This window comes from Neovison vison, chromosome 1, assembly GCF_020171115.1.
Source record: "Neovison vison isolate M4711 chromosome 1, ASM_NN_V1, whole genome shotgun sequence".
Lineage (NCBI taxonomy): Eukaryota > Metazoa > Chordata > Mammalia > Carnivora > Mustelidae > Neogale > Neogale vison.
In genome coordinates, this window is record NC_058091.1 from 121,296,484 (window position 1) to 121,310,477 (window position 13,994).

A 13,994-nucleotide genomic window follows, 5' to 3' on the forward strand; every position below is an offset into this window, starting at 1 on the left:
GTCCTTAGCTTAAAATCTAATTTGTCTGATATGAGAATTGCTACCTAAGCTTTCTTTTGAGGTCCGATGGCATGAAAAATGGTTCTCAATCCCTTCACTTTTGGTCTACATTTAGCTTTAAATTCAAAATGAGTCTCTGATAGAAAGCATGTGGATGGGTCCTTTTTATCCAATCTGCAACCCTGTGCCATTTTATGGGAGCATTTAGGGCATTTGTGTTGAAAGTGATTATTGAAAGATGGGATTTTATTGTCATCATGCTTCCTGTCCTTGTTTCTGTAAACTGCCTCTGTATACTTCTGTTCTATATCACTCTTGGGGTTTTTCTCCTTTTATAGAATCGCCCTTAATATTTCTTGCAGGGCTGGCTTAGTGGTCAATATTCTTTCAGTTTCTGCCTGTCCTGGAAGCTCTTTGTCACCACATATGTTCTGAATGATAGCCATGCTGGGTAAAGTATTCCTGGCTGCATGTTTGTGCCACCAAGACCATGAGTGATCCCAGTCTGTTTGGGCGAGTGTGGCAGCTGCAGAAGCTGCCTGCTCGAAGGCCAGCCCCCCAGGTCCACAGGCACATATCTTCACAAGTGCTTTCCCTGGTCCAGCAATCTCCCCATAAGCTCCTGGATTCTGTTCGAGTGCTGTTATATTGGGCCCTTTCTGTCCCACCATTACCCATCTGCAAACTATCACTGGTCCCCAGGTGCTGGATCTTTTTGCACTGCGATATTGTTTTACTTTCCAGTGGGTAACTTCTGGTGGGCCCCTCCCCTTCTGTTTATCCCCTGGTTTTGGTCTGCACAATCACAACTCCATCCTTTGTACCTCTCAACTGGAGATCCTCTGTCCCCATAGAGATCCAGACATGTACATCTCAGGCTGATTTCATGGGTGTTAAATTTCATGGGTGTTAAATTCAGGGCATCAGTTGAAATGGAGTCCCCTACTCCTCTGCCATTTTGTCCCCCTCTATCAGTTGATGGCATTTTGACATGGATTGCATTAAATGTGTAGATCACTCTAAGCAGCATAGACATATTAACAATATTTGTTCTTCTAATCCATGAGCATGGAATATCTTTTCATTTTTTTGTGTCTTCCTCAATTTTTTAAGTCTTTTTCTAACTTCCATTTTTCACACTTACATTTTATCAATATATTCTGCCTTTTTGGCTTCCATTCATTATATTTATTTTATTTCTGTGTGAATATAAGTTTTGCTTTCTTTACAGTTTTGGGATTTAATGTCTTCTAACAAACAGACTAAAATACACCCAGGACATACACCCATTTTGTCCATCTGGGAAATTATATTGTCTCTTCTTCCTCTCTTTTTTTTTCTTTCTTTCTTTTTCTTTTCTTTTTGGTTTTGACCTCTTTGGATTTGTCTGGTGTGTACTTCACATGGATCATGGTTGATATTTTTTATTTATTTCACTTGTTCATCCATTCTTCTCTGAACAAAATGACTAAAAGGGGAAATCCACAACAAAAGAAAGAACCAGAGTTAATGCTGTCATGGATCTAATCAATATGGATATAAGTAAAGTGTTGGAGATTAAATTCAGGATAATAAGTCTAAAGTTACTGGCTAGGCCTGAAAAAATGAATAAAAGACACTAGACAGTCTCTTAGTGCCAAAATGAAATCCAATCAGGTCGAAATTTAAAATGCTTTAACTAAGATGCAGTCTAAACTGGATGTTTGAACAGCTAGGGTAAATAAGCCAGAAGAGAGAGTAAGTGACATAGAAGACAAGTTGATGGAAAGGAAAGAAGTTGAGGAAAAGAGAGAAGAACAACTAAAGGACTTTGAGAAATGGGGAGACTGAGAAATCAGCAATGCCATCAAATGAAACAATATTGGAATTTTGGGGGTCCCTGGAGAGAAGAAAGAGAAAGAGAGGGCCTGAAGTTATATTTAAGCAAATCATAGCTGAGAACTTCCCTAATCTGGGGAAGGAAATGGGTATTCAAGTCCAAGAGGTAGGGAGGACCCTTCCAAAATCAAGAAGAATAGATCCACACCCCAACATGTAATAGTGAAGCTTACAAATTTCAGAGATGAAAGCAAAATCCTGAAAGCAGCTCAAGACAAACGGTTCTTAACCTTTAGACACATTAGGTAGAAACATTAAGCTGGCAACAAACCTACCTTAATGCAACAGAATACACGTTCTTCTCAAGTGCACATGGAACATTTTCCAAACAGATCATATCCCGGGTCACAAATTAAGTCCCAAGCAATACCAAAAGACTGGGATAATTCCCTTCATATTTTCAGACAACAGTGTTTTGATCTTGAGTTCAATCACAAGAGGAAATTTGGAAGGAAATCAAACACTTGGAGGTTAAAGAGCATCCTACTAAAGAATGAAGGGTCAACGAGGAAATTAAAGAACTTGAAAAATTCATGAAAACACACTGTTCAAACCTTTGGGATACAGCAAAAGCAGTCTTAAGAGGGAGTTATATTTCTATACAAGCCTCTCTCAGAAATTAGCAAAATCTCAAATACGCAAGCTAACCTTACACCTAAAAGAACTGGAGAAAGAACAGCAAATACAGCTTAAACTAAGCTATATTTGCAGGAGAAGAGAAACAGAAGAGACATAAAAAAGACTAGAGCAGAAATCAGTGAAATAGAAACCAGATGAAAAGTAGAACAGATCAATGAAAGTAGAAGCTGGTTCACTGAAAGAATTATTAATATTGATAATCTCCCAGCGAGACTTTAAAAAAAAAAAAAGGACCTATGGGCACCTGGGTGGCTTAGTCAGTTAAGCAACTGCCTTCAGCTCAGGTCATGATCCCAGGGTCTTGGGATCGAGTTCCACATCAGGCTCCCTGCAAAGCAGGGAGTCTGCTTCTTCCTCTTCCATCCCCCAACTTGTTCTCTCTCTCGCTCACTCAGGCTCTCTCTCTCTCCCACAAATGAATAAATAAAGCCCAAAAATTTTGTTTAAAAGAAAAGAGAAAGGACTCAAATTAAGGAAACCATGAGAAAGAGGAGAGATCAAAACCAACACTGAGAAAATTCACAAATCAATCAATGTGGTAGATACATAAATGAAAGAAAAGACAAGAACCATATGATCCTTCCAATTGATGAAGAAAAACAAAATACAGCATTCCTTCTTCATTAAAACTCTTCAAAGTGTAGGGATAGAGGGAAAATACATCAATATCATTAAAGTAATCTATGAAAAGCCCACAGCAAATGTCATTCTCAATGGGAAGAAACTGAGAGTTTTTCCCTTAAGGTCAGGAACATGACAGGGATGCCCAGTCAACTACTATTGTTCAACATAGTACTAGAAGTCTTAGCTTCAACAATCAGACAACAAAAATAAATAAAAAGCGTTCACATTGGCAAAGAAGAAGTCAAACTTTCTCTCTTCCCAGTTGGCATGGCACTTTATGCAGAAAACCCAAAAAACTCCACCCCAAAATTGCTAGAACTCATACAACAATTCAGCAACATGACAGGATACAAAATCAATGCACAGAAATCAGTTGCATTTCTATACATTTATAATGTGACTGAAGAAAGAGAACTGCATACCATACACAAAGATCAACTCAAAATGGATGAAAGACCCAAATGTGAGACAGGAATCCATGGAAATTTTTTTTTAAAGATTTTATTTATTTATTTGAGAGAGAGAGACAGTGAGAGAGAGCACAAGCGAGGAGAAGGTCAGAGAGCGAAGCAGACTCCCCATGGAGCTGGGAGCCCGATGCGGGACTCGATCCCGGGACTCCAGGATCACGCCCTGAGCCGAAGGCAGTCGTCCAACCAACTGAGCCACCCAGGCGTCCCGGAAATTTCTGAGAACAAAGTCAGTAACCACTTCAACCTTGGCCAGAGGAAAGTCTTGCAAGACATGTCTCTAAAGGCAAGAGAAACAAAAGCAAAAATGAACTATTGGGACTTAAGGTTAAAAGTTTCTGCACAGCAAAGGAAACAATCAACAAAACTAAAAGCCAACCCACAGAATGGGAAAAGATATTTGCAAATGGCATATCAGAGAAAGGGCTGGTATCCAAGATCTATAAAGAACTTCTCAAACTCAAGACCAAAAAAAAAGTAATCCAGTCAAGAAATGGGAATAAGACATAAACAGACACTTCTCCAAGGAAGACATACAAATGGCCAGCATACACATGAAAGAATGCTCTACATCACTTGACATCAGGGAAATACAAATCAAAACCACAATGAGATTCCTTACACCAATTAGAATGGCAAAAAGCAGCAAGACAAGAAACAAGAGGATGTGGAGAAAGGGGAATCCTCTTACAGTGTTGGTGGGAATATAAACTGGTACAGCCACTCTGGAAAACAGTATGGAGGTTCCTCAAGAATTTGAAAATAAAGGTACCCTACCACCCAGCAATTGCACTACTGGGTATTTACCCCCAAGATACTTATGTAGTGAAAAGAAGAAGAACGTGAACCCCAGTGTTCATAGCAACCATAGCCACAATAGCAAAACTCTGGATGGAGCTGAAAAGTCCATCAACAGATGAATGGATAAAGAAGATGTGGTTCATATATACAATGGAGTATTACTCAGCCATCAGAAAGGATGAATACCTACCATTGACATCAATGTGGATGGAACCAGAGGGTATTACACTGAGCAAAATAAGTCAGTCAGAGAAAGACAATTATCATATGGATTCATTCAAAGGGAGGGAATAAATCAGAGAGGGACACAAACCATGAGAGACTCTGGACTCTGGGACACAGACTGCAGGTTGTGGAAGGGGAGGTTGGTGGAGGTATGGGGTTACTGGATGATGGGCATTAAAGAAGACACACGATGTGATGAGCACTGGGTATATATGCGACTGATGAATCATTGAACACTGCATCTGAAACTAATGATGTACTATACATTGGCTAATTGAATTTAAATTTTAACAAAATGCTTTCCCTGTGTTCAAAGATTTTTTTTACCATTGTCTCATCATTTTCATTATTTTTATGTTTTTTATTATATGGAGGGGAATATTTTTGTTTTTTTATGTTTCCACTTTTTATAAATATTTATATATTTATATATATATCCCATTTTTTTATTCTCTTAGACTGCTTTGTTGAATCCCTAGATGTTTAGTATCATGTTGTTTAGACTCTACGTGTTTGTGTGTTTTCCAGTTTTTTTCTTGTGGTTGCTTTCTAGTTACATACCATTGGGGTCAAAAAAAGTTGCATGGCATGCTTTCAATCTTTTTAAATTTATTGAGGCTTGTTTTATGCCCTAACATGTGATATACTCTAGATGTTCCATATACACTTGAATAGAATGTGTATTCTATTGTTTTGGGATGGAATGGTCTGTATACATCTGTGTTGTCCACATGGTCTCATTTCGCATTCAAAGACATTATTTCTTTATTGATTTTCTACATTGATGATCTATCCATTGATGTACTTTGGGGTTAAAGCCCTCTACTCTTGCTGTACCATATCATCTCATCTCCTTATGTTCATTAATATTTGCTTTCTGTATTTAGATGCTTCAGTGTTGGGTGCATAGATACTTAGACTTCTTATATCTCTTGTTGCATTTAGCCTTTTGCATTATGTAATGTCTTTCTCTATCTCTTGTTACAATCCTTGTTTCAAATTCCATTTTTTCTGATATAAGCATTTCTTCTCTGGGTTGTTTTCATTTTGTTTTGATTTTGTTTGTGTTGTTATTTTTTTGCTTCTAAACGCATGCATCTACGTTTTCCAACCTTAGCTTTTACTCTGCATGTATCTCTACATCTGAGATGATCTCTTCTGGGCACCATATAGATAGGTCTTGCTTATTTATCCATTCTTTACCTTGTCATTTGATTGGAACAGTTAGGCCCTTTACATTTAACATAATTATTGACACATATGTCCTTACTGAAATTTTATTTGTTGTCTGGTTGTTTGTAGTTCTCTGTTCCTGTCTCCTTATCTTCCTCTCTTTCTTTTTGATTGATGAGTTTCTGTAGTGTTGTTTGGCTTTCTCTTTTTTTAGTTTTGTGTATCCACTACAGGCTTTAGGTTTGCAGTTACCCTGAAGTTCTTATATAATATTCTGCGTTATAGCAGTGTATATTAATTGGACAGTCACTTGAGTCTAAACACAATCTTTACACATCCCTGGGTGGCCCAGTTAGTTAAGCGTCTGTCTTCAGCTCAGGTGTTATCCCAGGATCTTGGGATAGAGCCCTACATCCAGCTCCCTGCTCAGCGGCCTGCCTCTCTCTCTCCTTGTGCCTGCTGCTCCCACTTCTTGTGCTCTCTCTCTTTCTCTTTCCCTGTCAAATAAATAAATAAAATTTTTTTAAAAAACAAACACATTCTTTTAAAAAAAATTCTCTTTCTTTTTCTTTATCTCTTCCATATTTTATGTACAAGCTATCATATTTACATTTTTTTGTATTTTACATATTTTTACTCATAACTTACTTATGTAATTTCTGGCCACTCATTTTCCATTTCAAAGATTTCATTTACTTATCTGACAGACAGAGATCACAAGTAGGCAGAAAGGCAGGCAGAGGGAGAGGAGGAAGCAGACTCCCTGCCAAGCAGAGAGCCCAATGTGGGATTCGATCCCAGGACCCTGGGACCATGACCTGAGCCAAAAGCAGAGGCTTTAACCCACTGAGCTACCCCAGGCACCCCTCATGTTCCCTTTTTAAAAAGTCAGATTTACATTTATTGTAAGGCTGGTTTGGTGGTGATAAACTCCTTTAGCTTTAGTTTCTCTAGGAAGATGTTGACCTCTCCTTCAAATCTGAACAATAGTCTTGTCAAGTACATTCTTCTTGGTTGAACTTCTTTTCCCTTTCAGCACTTTGCATATATCATACCACTCATTCGGGCTTGCAGAGAGCTTCAGTTATTTTGACACTGTTAAGATGAAGAGTTCACTGGGTTATCTTCCACTGCGGGGTAAAGTTTTTTGCTTGTCTGCTACCTGGATAGATGTGGAATATGACAGCACACACACACAAACACGCACTCACGATAGTATTCTTTTGGCCTTTCAAAATTTTCCTTCCTCCTCTAACCAGCATTATTTTAGCTGGTGGGCTGAGTTTTGCCCTGGCAGCCTGCTATGAGCCATCAAAGGGTACAGCAGGAATGTTCACCATCCTCTGAGCCTACACATCTGCCCCTCTGGTGAGCACAGCCCCTCCCAATAGATTGTCATCCCATAACCGAAGTATCAAAACAAAGGTGCCTCTGAGAATTCCTTAAGGAACTCCCAAGAGTTGGAGCATGCGGATGTCCACCCAGAGGTCAGCTGCAGAGTGCATGTGACAGTGGGCCCTGTCCCAGCACCCTCTGAGTAGGCAATCCGCTCTAATGTCTGAGATTCCAAGGAAAGTGAGGAGGTATCACTCCCACCAAAGCCCTGAGCTATAAAAAGGCAAAGGACTCGCACATAAGGAAAAAGACATTCATATAGACACTTAGAGAAATTTTATTATACTCACTAATTAACAAAGAGTAAATAAGAAATTAAAAGAAAAACAAGCGCAGAGTAGGCTCCCCCGGAAGTGCCGCTGTGTAAGAGACGGGGGTGTGTCTCCAGGCAGGTCCAGGTGCAGTTACCCTAGAAACACGGGAAATCTGGCGCAGATGCGGTTACAACCCGCACGGTCCTATCTTTTTCCTAGCGAGCTGTGAGCCTGTCAGTGCCCTCTGGAGTGACACCTTAGAAGTAGTTGAGGCCACCGCGGCTCAGCGGGAAACTCTGAAATTTAATGGCACCGGTTTGGGGGATGGCCAAGGTCAGGCGGTGCAGTCTTGGGGCTGTATACCTGTCCCAGCGTCACGGCCGTCACTGCAGTCGGATGTGGTGTCCCAGGACACCAGACAGGTTAAGGAGGTCAGCCTGCCAAGGAGCAACCACCTGAATTCGCTCCACAGTCAAGGCCCGGACCTCCTCACGGAGGGAACTGCGTCACCGCCCCAGGCGCGGCAGAGCCGGTGGGGACCCCGGACTCTCTAAACTCTTCGGACTCGGATTCGGACTTGGACAGTGCAACAGATTCAGATAGTTCAAGCACCTCCTCATTCTCATCATCTTCCTCCACTGCTGTCAGGTGGAGAAGATGATTGACAAACTGGGAGGGAAAATAAGAATTTTCCTCTTAAAACTGAAGGTGAGTTACTCCCAAATGAACTACCTTCTCTTGAAAAACTCGTTATTAGTCTGCCCGAATATACTGATTTAAAGCCCCTTAGGATGGTTTCAAGTATTAGTGAGCAATTAGATTAACCTACCTCCAGTTAATAGGACTATGATTAACCTACCTCCAGTTAATGGGACTGTAATTTTTTTTCTTTTGAGACTGTAATTTTTAAAAGCAATCGACAGGCAGCAGGAAAGATATTTGAGATATTTGAACCTATTGCACATCCATTTATGTGTCACGGCTTAATTCTTCAGAGCACATTTAGAGTAAAGGTATGAAAATACAGGACACTATGTATTTTGCTCCATCAGTGAAAGACTTCACTCAGTACATAGTCACAGAAGTGCCCAGAGTGTCTCGATCGCATTCCTCAGTCCCTGCGATGTCAGTGAATCATTTGCAGAGAGCAAGTGTGACCTGAAAGAATGTACTCACTCTCTCAGTCCCATGTAGGTCAGGCCCATCCAAGGTCAAGGCTGAAATGGGCAAATCCGGGTGGAAGGGATGTGAATGCCAAGTTATGGGAAAAGGCCTGGAGAACTGGCACCTTGGCCTCTCACCTTGAAAGCATCAAGGGAGAGAGGTCTGGGGCAGAAAAAGCAACGGAGACCCTGAGCAACCCTGAGAGCCTGATTGGAATCAGCCTGTGTCAGAGTCTCTGTCAGAGAAACTTATCTGCAGAGGCTGGACTGTATGCTGAAACCATGAGGCCAGGATCCTGCTCTCTGCTGACCTTCACCAAATAATCAGACCCACCGTTCACCAGGTGCCATTTCACTCTGAACGTTATGTACTTCATTTCAATAATTTACTCTAATCCTCAGAGGAGAGTCTTTCCTCATTGTAAATTTGAGAGACAGAAGCTCAATAATAGGAGAACACCTGTCAAGGGTCATTTGGTTGTGTGGCCAAATCCTACAGGAGCCAGGTGCACCCCAAGCTCAGCTGAGCTCTAAACAGAGGGCATCAGATTGGGAGCACCAGCAATAGGAGTGCTCCAGAGATCAGACAGGCAGGAGGGGAGACAGAAATCATATTAGAACTTCTACTATTAAAAAGGGAACTTCTATTAGAAAGCTTTGAACTTAACTCTCTTAACATGTTGCTTGAATTTCTTTTTATAATCTGTATAATGTCTGTACATATTTATTAGCTGCACATTCAAAATATATTCTGAAAGTAGTAGATGATCCAAAGAGTTCATTGTTCTCCTTGTGTTTCTCCAGGGTTCCCAGCACCATTTCTTTTCTTTTTTTTTTTTTTTTTTTAAGATTTTATTTATTTATTTGTCAGAGATGGAGAGAGAGAGCGAGCACAGGCAGAGTGGCAGGCAGAGGCAAGGAGCCAAGCAAGGAGCCTGATGTGTGACTCAATCCCAGGACACTGGGATCATGACCTGAGCCAAAGGCAGCCAGGCATTCCCCCAGGACCATTTCTTGAAGAGACTATCCTTTTCATTGGGTGCTCTTGGCTTCCTTACCTATTATTGGTTGACCACATGGGTTGAGATTTAATTCTGGGCTCTCTATTCTGTTTTATTGGTGCATATGTTGCTTTTTGTGCCATTACCACGTTGTACTCTGTTATTATGCCTTTGGGGTATGGTTTGAAATGAGAAGATGTGCTACCTCCAGGTTTGCTCTCTTTTTGCAGGATTGCTTTGGCTATTTGGAGTCTCCTATGCTTCCACACAAATTTCAGAATTATTTCTTCTATTTCTGTAGAAATAGAAGTATTTGGTATTTTGATTGAGATCACGTTGACTCTGTAATGGCTTTGTGTAATATGGTCATTTCAACAGTATTAATTCTTGAAATCATAAACATGGGATGTGTTTCCATTTGTTTGTGTCTTCAGTCTTGTAGTTTTCATTGTACAGGTCCTTCACTTCTCTGGTTTCTTTTATTCCTATTTTGTTGCTTTTGATGCTGTTTTCATTTTCTGATGCTTCACTGTTAGTGTAAAAGGATGCCACTGATTTTTGTAAGACAATTTGTAATATGTCACTTTATTGAATCATTGATTACTTTCAACAGATTGTTTTATTGACTCTGCAGATTTTTCTGTATGTAACATGATATTTGCAAAGAGTGACATTTTTACTTCTTCCTTCCTGATGTGGAAGGCTTTTATTTCTTTTTCTTGCCTAATTGCTCTAGCTAGGACTTCCGCTACTATACTGAATAGAGGTGATGAGAGTGTCCTTCCTTGTTATGTTCCTGTTCTTAGAGGAAATGCTTTCAATTTTTCTTCATTGAGTAGGATGTTTGCTGTGGGATTCCTGTAGGTGGCCTTTGTTATGTAGAGGTATGTTCCTTCTATACCCAATCTGTTAAGATTTTTTGTCATAAAAGAATGGTATATTTTGTCTAATTTCTTTGGGCAACTTTTGAGATGATCATGTGATTTTTATCTTTCATTTTCTTGATGTACTAAATTACACTTATTGATCTTTGTAGGTTCAACTACCTTTGCATCCCACAGATAAATTCCATTTAGCCATGGTGTTTAATTTGTTTAATGTGTGAACTCAGTTTGATAATGTTTTGCTGAGAATTTTTCCATCTGTATTCATCAAGGATATTGCTTGGTTTATTTATTTTTTTTTTTTTTGTGATGGTATCCTTTTCCGGTTTGCTATCAAAATAATACTGCCTTTGTAGAATATATTTGAAACTGTTGCCTCTTCCTTAACATTCTGGAAGAATGAGGAGTATTGATATTAGTTTTCCATTGCATGTTCATTAGAATTCACTAGTGAAGCCATTTGACCAAGAGATTTTCTTTTGGGAGTTTTTTGATTGCTTACTCCATCTCTTGAGTTACAAGTTTTAAGTGTTGGGCCCCCCTTGAGCTTCACTGGACCCAACCCTTGTGCAGAATTCAGGGATCCCCAGGACAAACCCCTGGCTTTTCCTCATTCTTCGGTGCCCTCATTCAGGTTAGAAAGAGGCTCTGTGGGCAGAGTAGAGTCTCTCCTGACCCAGGGGAATGGATAAAAGGAACAGTGATGGAGCAGGGCCAAGAAGAGGGAGGCTGATGAGGCTCCTCACTGCAGATGCTGACTTTAGAATGAGTCCTCCACAGCAGGATCACCCAGGAAGCCATAGGGGTTGCTCAGCATGTGAAATCATTCCAGGCCCAGTGATTCCATGTGCAACAACTCCTCCAGCCCCAACCCCGGCAACAGTCAGGTTGCTGACACCTCAAAGCCAGGCACTCCAGCCAGGGCTGCCAAAATCTCCTTACAATAACCTGGGGAGGACTCTCCTGGGAGGATGATGTTGGGCCCTGAGCCATGGCAGGAACAGAGGGTCAAGTCCTGGTGGTTGAGGGCATGGAGGTCCTGAAGGCCACTAATTGGCCATTTGTCCCCTAAAAATAAAGGCCCCTCAGAAAAGCTGGGGGATCCAACATCAGGCTGGTTGTTGGGCCTCCATGCTAAACCATTCTTGCTGCTGAGACAGAGTGTGTGCGTGCCAGGGGACAAACAAGTCCTATCAGCAGTCATCAAAGACCACGCTGTGAGGAAACAGGTTTTCCAGGCTGAAGTCCCTCACTGGCTGATGGTAAAATTCTTGCTCATGCCCATTGAGCTGGGTGGGTATAGTGTCCCACGGTGTGGTGGGCTGCCCAGGGGCTGCCCACCTGAAGGTTACATTGGGCAGGCCTGAAAGGACATTGCTGAATGCTATAGAGGCTTTGGGGTAGGTGGCTGGGTGGGCAGAACCAAATTTGGGGGGTTGCATGGATATGGAGGCAGCCTCTGGTCAATGGACAATTTGCTGGTATCCAGGAGGACACCCTGAGTGATGCAGGACAAGGTGTAAGACATTGTTGTCAAAAACTTTTTAGGCAGCTGCTCTTGGGTGTCAGCTGGGCCTTTGGGCAAGCTCAGGAGATTGAGGGGCACATGGTGTTGGCAGGAAGGGATTCCAGGGGAAGAAGCTGGGTAAGGGGGGGTACCCAGCACAGGAGAGGAAGCAGAGGGGCAGGAATTGGAGGATGAGAGAGCCAGAGTGAAGGGTGGCCCAGGAAGGAGGCTAACATTGAGGGGTGGCTATCAGAGCCTTGAACATGGGGATGGGGACTGCTCCAGGAAGCCTAGGGGTTGGGATTTCTCAGGGAAGACCACAGGATGGGTAGCTGAGCAGGGAGTGAAGTCCTGCCTCATCATAGCCCAAACTTGGTCCAGGCACTGGCTCCCACTGATCCTGAGGTGGATCATGCTGTGTCTTAATTTGGAGGTACGGATGCCCTCACTCAGGCTGGGGTAGGCTATCTCCTCAGGGCCCTGGGGGGTTGGGAAGTGCCAGGGAAAGTGCAGGTTGGTGAGATCAGGTAGGGAGCTTCTTGTGTTCATGGCTGGTGGAAGGGCAGGCACATTGGCAGGCTGGTCAGGGAGCACATGGTGCTCTGATTAACATCAGTTAAGTGTTAATTGCAGTGAGTTCACAGGACTAAGATAGGAAGAACATAAGGACAGCTTCCAAGCATGGCATGGCTTCAACAAATCTTTGTCCTCTAACAAGTTCTCTTCAATAACAGAGACTTTGGAGTCCACTTTACCATTCAGAAAACCTCAATGGTGGCTGAGCAGGATGCTAGGAGTGGGGCCTGGATAAATGTCCTGAGGGCTGGGGTTCCTCACACTGGTGTGAAGGCAGAGCCAGTATTTGTCCTATTTAGTCAGATGGTAGTAGAAAGACCTGCCCCTTCTCTGCAGGGACATTGTCCCAGTGCACATCTTCCAACAGCTGGGCTCTGGGGAAAGAGACAAATAGGCAGGACCACAGGGAGAGCTGTCTTTCTGGCAGGGATAGCAATGGAGTGGAGATGCCATTTTTCTGGAATCTCACTGTAACTGTTCCAAAGTTCCTGGTGCCCAGGGCTCCACAATGAATACAGAGGCAAGTTGAGGGGGCTCTTGGAACTCAGCCAGGTCAGAGCTAATCTGGTTATTAGTGGGCAGAGAATGGCCATAAGGAGAGCTCCTTGTGTATGCCAGTCACAATGTGGGGACCTATAGGCCCCATGTGTTCCTCAACCCCAGGCTCTCTGGTATCTGCGGCTCCCCTACAAGCCTGTCTTCCTGCCCTTCAGCCTCCACCTGTGCCTCTCAGATGACTAGACTGGTCTGTTCAGGTTGTCTACATCTTCCTAAGTCAGTCTTTGTCAGTTGTGTGTTTCTGGAATGTACCCATTTCCTTTAGATATATAATTTGTTGGTATGCAATTATTCATAGTCTTTTATGATTCTACATATTCCTGTCCTATCCATTGTAATAACCCTCTTTTATTCTTTTTTATTATATTAGTCACCGTACAGTACTATGTCCCTTATTTTTCTTAGACTAGCTAACTTTTTGCCAGTTTGTGTTCATCATCTTCTAGAACCAGCTTTTAGTTTCATTGATCCTTTTGATTGTTTTTCTAGCCTCTATTTCATTTAATTCTGCTCTGATTTTTATTATTTCTTTCCTTTTGTAAACTTTGGGCTTAATTTTTTCCTCTTTTTCTAGTTCATTGAAGTATAAAGGTAGATTGTTTGACATCTTTCTAATTTTTTGTTGCTCTAAACTTCTTCTCAGAACTGCTTTTATTGCAACCCACAAAATTTGATATATTGTATTTTCATTTTCACTTGTTTGAAACCATTATTTTATTTCCCTCTTGATTTCCTCTTTGACCTATTGATTGTGTTACCAAACTCGGACTAGTTGAGCACCCAATGCCCAGTAAGCCAATGTCTGAGACATGGGTTTTGAGGCAAAGAAAGCTTCCTTTTCGCAAG

At 41.8% G+C, this 13,994-nt stretch overlaps 2 pseudogenes; one reads left to right on the forward strand and one right to left on the reverse strand.

Moving 5' to 3' along the window:
- Nucleotides 1–7,277: 7,277 nt before the first annotated feature.
- On the forward strand, nucleotides 7,278–8,621 carry LOC122906096 (annotated as a pseudogene).
- Nucleotides 8,622–11,267: 2,646 nt separating this feature from the next.
- LOC122906149 lies at nucleotides 11,268–13,205 on the reverse strand (annotated as a pseudogene).
- Nucleotides 13,206–13,994: the final 789 nt, after the last annotated feature.